General features: G+C 41.2%; 1 non-coding gene across 1 annotated transcript; it reads right to left on the bottom strand.

Annotated features, from left to right (window-relative positions):
* Positions 1-308: 308 nt before the first annotated feature.
* Positions 309-416, bottom strand: LOC125588175. Its single transcript, XR_007324569.1, has one exon. It is a non-coding gene; the product is annotated as a small nucleolar RNA R71 (small nucleolar RNA).
* Between the last annotated feature and the right edge of the window lie 8,765 nt (positions 417-9,181).

A 9,181-nucleotide genomic window follows, 5' to 3' on the forward strand; every position in this document is an offset into this window, starting at 1 on the left:
CGACTTCCAGAGATTCAGAAGGAGAATTTTGAGCTGAAGCCTCAGTACTACACACTCGTGTCGCAGATACCCTACTCTGGGTTACCGCACGAGCATCCTATGGACCATCTGGAGAGGTTCGAGGATCTTATCGCTGCTATTCGTATGGATGGAGTCCCTGAGGACTACCTATTGTGCAAGCTCTTCAAGTATACTCTGACTGGAGAAGCGATGCACTGGCTTAAGCAGCTACCCACAGGATCTCTAACGTCCTGGGCCGACATCAAGAATGCTTTCTTGCGAAACTTCTTTGATGAGGCACGCGCTAAAGACTTGCGGAGCAAAATTGCTACATTCGGGCAGGAGACTGGAGAGTCTTTCAAAGATGCGTGGATCAGATTCAAGTTCTTCCAGCGTGACTGTCCACACCACAGATTCAATGAAGTGCAACTGCTGAGCACTTTCTTCAGAGGTGTCGCCTTGAGGTATCAGATGGCTCTTGATACAGCTAGCGAGGAAAACTTCAACACCAGGAATCCGGTGGAGGCTATGAGACTGATAGAAAATCTAGCAAACAGCAGCAGCACCAAGAACACTGACTTTGAGAGGAAGAAGTCTGTTGCATCCCTAGGAAAAGAGCAGATGGATGAAGTTAGAGCAAAGTTAGATGTGGTTCATGAGCTTCTTAGGAAGCAGGTCTGCTCAGCTGAAGGAGAAGTAGTTGTAGACATGGAAGGAGAAGAAGATGTGAACTACATTGGAGGTACTGGATTCCAGAGGTCTGGAAACTAGGGTGGAAACAGAAACTTCTATGGCAATGGTCAAAGGAGTAACCAGAGTTCACAGTTCCAGAAACCTTCCAGCAACAACAGCAGAGGCTATGGAAATTCATACTACCAGAATCCACCACCATAGACTCAAGAAAGCAAGATTGAAGCAATGCTTGACAGAGTTCTGGAAGGACAGCAACAACTCACTGTGGATTTCAATGGGAAGATAGACTCAGCCTACAACAGTCTGAACACAAGGATTGAGACCTTAGGGACTCAAGTAAGGAAGCTTGAAATGCAAGTGGTTCAGACTGGAGACACTGTAAAGAGGCAAGAAGCCTTGGCTAGAGAGGTAAGAGTTGAGAAAGCAAAACACCACGTGAATGCCATCCTAGATGATGATTTCTGGCAAGTGGTGAAGCATAAGAAGCTTGGAGAAGGAGATTTCAAAGTTGAAAGCTCCATGAGCTTCAGCGGATCACATTGGTGTCGATCGATGTCAATGGATGCACATCGATCGACAGACCAGGACGAAGATCGATCGACTGATTACTCTAGACATCGATCGACGTCATCTGCTGAATCGACTGCGGAGTGTAGTGCTGTTCGAATCATGACTCATGAAGAATTCGCAGAAAAACATCCTCACCCACCCTCTCCTTTTTACGTCAAAATCTATCGACCGCACGAGCCAGCCATCGATCGACAAAGAGAGACCGACATCGATCGACCCCCCCTCACCTCACATCGATCGACGGGCACCTCTCACTTACCGAATGCGATTACCATCTATTGATAGTAACTGAATCAACGCACTCAGACCACCACCTAAACCTTTAGCAAACCCACCAGAACCTACAACCAACCCTTCAGACACTACACCAGAGCCTATGCAAGTTGATGAGGCAACTGAGGGAAGAGTGTAAAGGAACAGGAAGGAGGAGATTCCTAAACACCTTAAGAGGGAAGCTAATGAGAAGGAGATGGATGGTTTCACTAAGAGAGTCCTCAGAATCCCAGTGGAGAAACAATTTGATGAAGTTTATTACACACATCAGTTGTGGATGTTCTTCAGGGAGACTAAGGAGACTGAGGAGGACATTAGGAGAATGTTTCATTACATCAGAGAAAGGATGAAACTAAGGATCACATTGAAGAAGAAGAGTGATCATGGGAAGTTTGCAATACCATGTATGGTAAAAGGTATTGAATTTCCCCATGCACTTTGTGAGACAACAGGTCAACCTCGTGGAGCTTGGAAATGATCTTGGCTACATTGCAGCATGCCATTGTGGAGCAGAATACGAAACCGAGTACTCGGAATCGATCGACACTCACACTGTCACATCGATCAATTCCAATGAGTCAACAAAGACCGATGAACGCTATCCCACGTCACTCGACGGGATGCAACCGGTAGACCACTCCACATTACCATATCAGTACTATCCAGACTTTGCCTTTCAACAACCCAACAAGAACGGACGAGATGACTATTCCATAGGCAGTTGGGCAGATAGTGGATTCCATGAAAGTTTTGCTGTGGAGACTGTGATTCTTTCATCCAATGAGGATCCTACTGAGGAGTACGATGAGGATTACTGGAAGGAAAGAGCTACAGAGATTGCTATGTAGGATGAAAGATATTCAACCCATTCCTTCAACAACACGCCTACACCATCGATCGACAACATCTACTCAGCATCGGTCGATACCCACCCTCATCCAGCAAAACGATCTTCTGCATCGATCGATACCACACATGGTACATCGATCGATATTAAAACCGCCGCCTCAGAAAAGGAAAAAGGGAATATTCCAATTCCAAATAGGTTTCCCAATACCTATATAAGGAGTTTTGCACCCCATATTACTTCTCACGAATTAGAAGCAGAAAAGATGAATGCTCCCACAAACCAATCAGAAGGAACACCCAGGAAGAGCATTCGATCCAAAAACCCTAATTCAGCAGACAAACGTCTACCATCGATCGATGCCCCAGTATCAACATCGATCGATTCTCATTCTAAACCTAAACTTTCTTTATCTACTACGAAGAATATGAGTATTGATTACAACTTTTTATTGCCTGATGAATTTGTTATTTTCAGGGACCAAGATGGCCATGCAAGAGCTATGGATGGAAGGATTCTACAGGTATCCAGAAAAGACATAGCAGATATTCTTCAAGTGGCCAATGGACCAGACAACTTGTTTACGCAGCAACGCAGCATTCTAGACAACAATCCAGCTGTTCCAGATGAACATTCAAGGGCCACCACAACAGGAATTGGTTCACACCAAACATGCAAACCTATTAGCCATGCATCGATCGACGAGGTTGTGTCTAAATCGTTTGACAGGGTAACACCAAAGTCGATCAATAAGGCACATTCACCATCGATCGATAGACGTTACGAATGTGGACGTCGCACTTATGACAGCTATGGAGCCAGAAAGTTCAGATGGGAACAGAAGGACGAATATGGTGTCTACAGAGATGAGTCTGGACATGCAAGAAGCGCAGCTGGTGATATGATTCCTGTTACCAATGATGACATCAAGAAAATTCTGGAGAGAGCATCCCTATTTGGAGAGAGTCACACATGTCTTACATCACATGCCACTTCATTCAAACCTACAAATCTGACACCAGAGATCTACACCAAGGATGAGATAAATGAGATGGTGACTGGTATTTGTGGAGCTCAGAAAATGCTAGGAGATGAACTAAAGACATTGGTAGAAGATACTTATCAGCCTTTGGACATAGGGTACAATGAGCTTTTTCAGATGTATGGTGGAGATGAGGACATAGATTGAGAGTATGCAGCACAACCTTGAGAAAGAAGCTACGACATCACCATCGATCGACGCCAACAAAGCAACATCGATCGACGTCAAGCCACATACATCCCAGATTCCTGCAGAACCGAAAAGTTTGGCAGAGAAGAAGGACGAATGGGAGATCGCATACATCAACACGAGGATTAACGACGTTTACAACCCTCTCAACAACAACGTGGACTGGTTGAGCACGAGAATTGATCTGCTACATCAAGAATTGGACACCATTCGCATGAATGATCCACAGCCAGCCACATAGATCGATATCTGCAACATCACATCGATCGACACAAGGTTCGTAGCATTGGAGGATAGGTTAAAATCTTATGAGGATATGCACGACTGTATCACCTCACCTATCATGCGATACTTGGACACCTTGTCTACATAGATGATGAATGCCCAGAAGGACATTGGTCAGCTTAATGATCAACATAACTTTCAGGAAGAAGGTTTAACATCGATCGATAGGTTCCGAAGAACATCGCTCAACGGCAAGAATCCTACAGAACATCTTCCCTACACAGCAGCAGAAGTTGATCCGATCACATCAAAGCATTACACAGCTATAGACACCTTGGAGGACCGACTTGAGAAGTGATGTGATGGCATATATTTTCCATTCGACGTCAAACTCAGTGGACTAGATAGCTAAGCAGAATGGTTACAAAAGGAAGTCAAAGCCATTCAGAGGCAACTCGCATCTCAACACCGGATATCAGCATCGTTCAACGGAGGACACTCCAAATCGATCGACAGTAAAGCACCAGAAATGATCGATAGACACTTGGTCGCATCGATCGATACCACGTCAATAGCAGACGACGCGCAGCTGATACCAAACCACATGGAGTCAATGCAGGAGCAACTGAACGAGCTATCAGAATACACCTACAGCAAGATAAGCTAGTATCAGTTCAGCATTGATGACATCTTAGAAAGGCTACAGAACATGTCAAATGCAGTACAAAAGATGGATGAGAGATGGACCAGAAATGATGAGGCCACAAGAAGTTTCATTGCAGCTTGGTCCAGAATGTGCAGAGATGAAGTGGATGCTTGTTTCCCAACAAGTAGCTGTTTTTCCACCAACTAGCCAAATACCTCCAAAGTCAAGCTAAATGACTATAACAAAGCGCTGAGTGGGAGACAACCCACTATTAGGTAATTTTAATTGATTTTCCTAGTTATTAGTATTTACTTTCGTTTTTATTCTTTCAGATTAATTGCAAGACCCATGTAGGATGATTACCAACATATCGACCATGGACGACACGTCGACATCGATCGACACACGACGATCGATGCATACCGATGCACATCGATCGATTACCATTCCGGTCAGGTTTATCTTCCTAACTTGATACATTTGTACTTATGATTTATTTCCACCATAACTCCAACTGTGTTACATTGGGACAGTATAATTTAAGTCTGGGGGAGGTTTAGTGATATGATTTATTATGATTCTTATAAAAAGATTTTTTATAAATTGTGTTTAGCTATGTGAAAGGGACTATGATTTTATTACTTGAATATCTAACCACTCTTTAGCACCATTTTAGATTTACTGATTGCAGATAGTACTAAGATACTAAAGTGGATCAACCTGTCAACTATACACACTTGCCTTGATTGTTTGAAGGAACCAAAGCTGACCTCCAACACTAAACCTGACATAATCGCTTGTCTTGGGGCTTGGTATACACGAGATCGGATTCTTCAGATAAGTCTGGAAGGTAAAACCTTATGTAGATTTATTTATCACAATCTCCTCTCTCTATTTCGACCCTAGAGTAGTTAGTTTTTATTTTAAAAAAAAAACGAAAATTATTATTTAAATAGGATTTAGGATTTAGTTAGGAGGAATCAGAACATGACTTGGTGGCTACAACCATTAAGGCTTGCTTCATAAAGATTCCAAATAAAGAATTCGAACGGGACTTGGAGGCGGTAATCTTTAAGGCTCGCTTCACAAAGAATTCTTGGATATAAGTCAAAAAGAAGTGAACAGGGCTTGGTGGCAACCACCATTAAGACTTGATTCATGGAAGCCTGTCCAATCTTGGTCACTGATCCTGCAATGGAAGCAGACTTTGACTCAAGAGAGAAATTAGAGAGAGAGAAATTAGGAACTAACTTTTACCTGCAGTTCCAGATACTTGTCTGATATCCTTGCATCCTGTGATCGATACTCCCAAGGTAAAACATGCACTTTTAGATTTATGCTAAGAAATGAGGTCAGTAGAGGGGAATGTCAGACATGATTTGCTGAGTTGTAGACTAGTTGAATTTGGTTGCTAAGCTAGGATATTGCATAATGTGCTTTTGTGATTAGGACTTTTTAGATGTGGTTTGCGAAATTGTAGAGGTGATGATTTCTATGTTTTATATCTATAAGTCCCTGCTGTTTTCAAACCTCTTTCAGAGAGAGTGCCTATTTGTTTTGCTTGAGGACAAGCAAAATGGTAAGTCTGGGGGAGTTGATATACCATGGATTTGACCCATTTTTATCCATGGTATATGAGTATTTTACTATCTATATACTATATATTCTATCCTATTAGGTATGTTTTCAGGTTCAGAAGTATCATGCAGTAAAGTGATGATTATGGAGCATTTAGGAGCTTAAATGAGTATTCATCCGAGCTGACCATTAGAGGTCGATATGAAGAAGACACAATCGATCGATGCACATCCAGTATCGTCGATCGATACAGAAGAGAAGCCTCGACGATTGAAGATTATGATCGATCGATGTACATCGTGTACCATCGATCGATGTCGAGACGCGGAAGCACGGCTTGGTTCCAGCCGACTTTAAACCCAAGACTTCACCAAATTACAAGATTACCCCTGACGAGTTTTTAACCTAATAGATATATACTTGCCTAAGTGTTAGGAGGCAGGAGAGCTTTTGGCCACCTTTGTATTCTTCTTTTCAGCAGAGAGTTTTAGGAGAGATGATCATAGAGAGATTGGAAATCCATTGATTCATCTATTCTATTCTATGCAGTTTTTATTTATATTTTGTGTCATGAATTGCTTAGCTATGTCTGAGTAGTTTACCTGTTAGATTCAGGGTTTAAATAGGTTAGAGGGATTAGCCCCAACTAGAGATTGCTAAGTTGTGGTATTCATTGATTGATTGTTCTTAATGCTTGTTCTAGATTAGCTAACTAGAATATTGAACCTAGGAATCTGCATGAGTCAAGCATCCTTGATCATCCAATCCTGAACCTAATCTGTCATACTAGACAACTGGAAAAAGGCTACCGCTGAACTAGAAAGCTAGTGAGCATTATCAACTTACGCCTAAGGCTTAACTAGAAGCATCGATCGATATTGTCTTCTGACAATCGATCGATATTTGTGAAAGGTGTATCGATCGATATCCCTATAGGACCATCGATTGACACTTTTTTCTGGTCAACAAACGACAGTTGAGATCCAAGATCTAGTTAGTTAACCAATGAAACATTGCCATCGCTGATCACTGTGTCTAAGGGGTTGAGCTCTAATACATCATGCATGCAACTGATAGGCATCTATAGGATTATAATCTCCAACGCCTGAATAGAAACCCTGCATCTAATACCTTTCCAATTAGTTACACCCCAAATCATCTTGTTAGTCGAGCAATAGACTTGCTCAATTAGGATTGCTATTTACATTTTAAACCTTAAAACAAACAAACACTTAGAATTAATAAATTACTAGATTTAATAGGTTCCCTAGCTCCTTGTGGATTCGATCCCTAAGTACTACAATTGAACCTCTTTTTTGAGAGAGTAATTCACTCCTTAGGGTAATTTGAGTGGTATCAACCAAACGGGCTTTCTGCGCGCTTCGCTATCGATCAACATCATGATGTTAACATCGATCGATTACTTCTCTTCAATATCGACCGATTGTCGAGCTCGATGGTCATCTCGGGTGCTTGCTCCAAATATCTCCAAAATGCTCCAAAATCATCAATTATCTCCAAATCACTCCTGATCTTATAAATATAGTAAATAGACTCTATAATATAATAATTATTAGTAAAAACACCTATAAACCATGGGTAAAACTAGGTCAAATCCATGGTCTATCAACTCCCCCAGACTTACCCTTTTGCTTGTCCTCAAGCAAAACAGACAGACAGTCTCTCTGGAAGAGGTTTGAAAACAGCAGAGACTCGCATGATTTAAAACTTAGAATCTTTAACTCTACAATATTGCATCCACATCTAAACAGTCCTAATCACAAAAGCACATCATACCACATCATATCTTAGCAACCAAATTCATCTAGCCAACAACTTAGCAAATCTTATCTGACATTCCCTTATACCAACCTCATTTCTTAGCATAAATAAAAGTGCAGGCTTTACCTTGGGGTATCGATCACAAGATGCAAGGATTTTTAAACAAGTATCTGGACCTGCAGGTAAACATTAGTTCCTATCCTCTCTCTACTAATTTTCTCTCTTAGTCAAAATCTGCTTTTATTTTCAAGATTATTGACTTTAGATTGGACAGGCTTCCATGAATCAAGACTTAATGGTGGTTGCCACCAAGTCCTGTTCACTTCTTTTTGGCCTATATCCAAGAATTCATATGAATCGAGCCTTGATGATTGCCGCCACCAAGTCCCGTTCGAATTCTTTTTTGTTGGAATCCTTATGAAGCAAGCCTTAATGGTTGTAGCCACCAAGTCATGTTCGGATTCCACCTAATAAATCTCTAATAGATCTAGTAATATACATAATTTTTTTTTGTTCTATCTATCTATAATTTCAAAAATAGAGAGAGAAAGGGTGATTAATCTATCTACACAAGGCTTTACCTTCCAGACTTGTTTGAAGAATCCGATCCCATGTATACTAGGCCCCAAGACAAGCAGTTGTGTCAAGTTTAGTGTTGGAGGTCAGATTTGGGTCCTTCAAACAATCTCAACAAGTGTGAATAGTTGATAGGTTGATCCACTTTAGTATCTTTAGTACTATCTGCAATCAGTAAATCTAGAATTGTGCTAAAGAGTGGTTAGATAACAAGCAAAATCTATAAGTTAATTATCCCCTTCTTGACCCATTTTTGAAAAACATTTTTAATAAGACTCATAAATAGATAACTATCAGTAAACCTCCCCCCAGACTTAAACTACACTGTCCTCAGTGTAAATTCAGTCGAAGTTATGGTGAGAACTAAATCATATGGACTCAATTTAACAAGTTAGAACGATATACCAGACGGGAATGGATGTCGACCGATGTAGGGTTGTTGATATCGGTCGAGGCAGGTTCGGCAACGTCGATCGATGTCGACAGTGTCTCGTCGGTCGATACTCACGGCAATCGTCTACTATCTTTTTTTTTCTTTTTTTTTTCTTATAACCTGCAATAATGAAAAACCAACATAAATAGTATATCAATAAAAACTAGATAAATATTACCTAATAGTGGGTTGTCTCACACTCAGCGCTTTGTTATAGTCATATAGCTTGACTTTGGAGGTGATTGGGCTAGTAGTGTTGGAAACTGGAACTTGCTGGAAAACAAGTGTCCATCTCTTCTTTACGCTTGTTGAACCATGTACCAGTTA

This window comes from Brassica napus, chromosome C5 (genome assembly GCF_020379485.1).
Source record: "Brassica napus cultivar Da-Ae chromosome C5, Da-Ae, whole genome shotgun sequence".
NCBI classification, from domain to species: Eukaryota; Viridiplantae; Streptophyta; class Magnoliopsida; order Brassicales; family Brassicaceae; genus Brassica; species Brassica napus.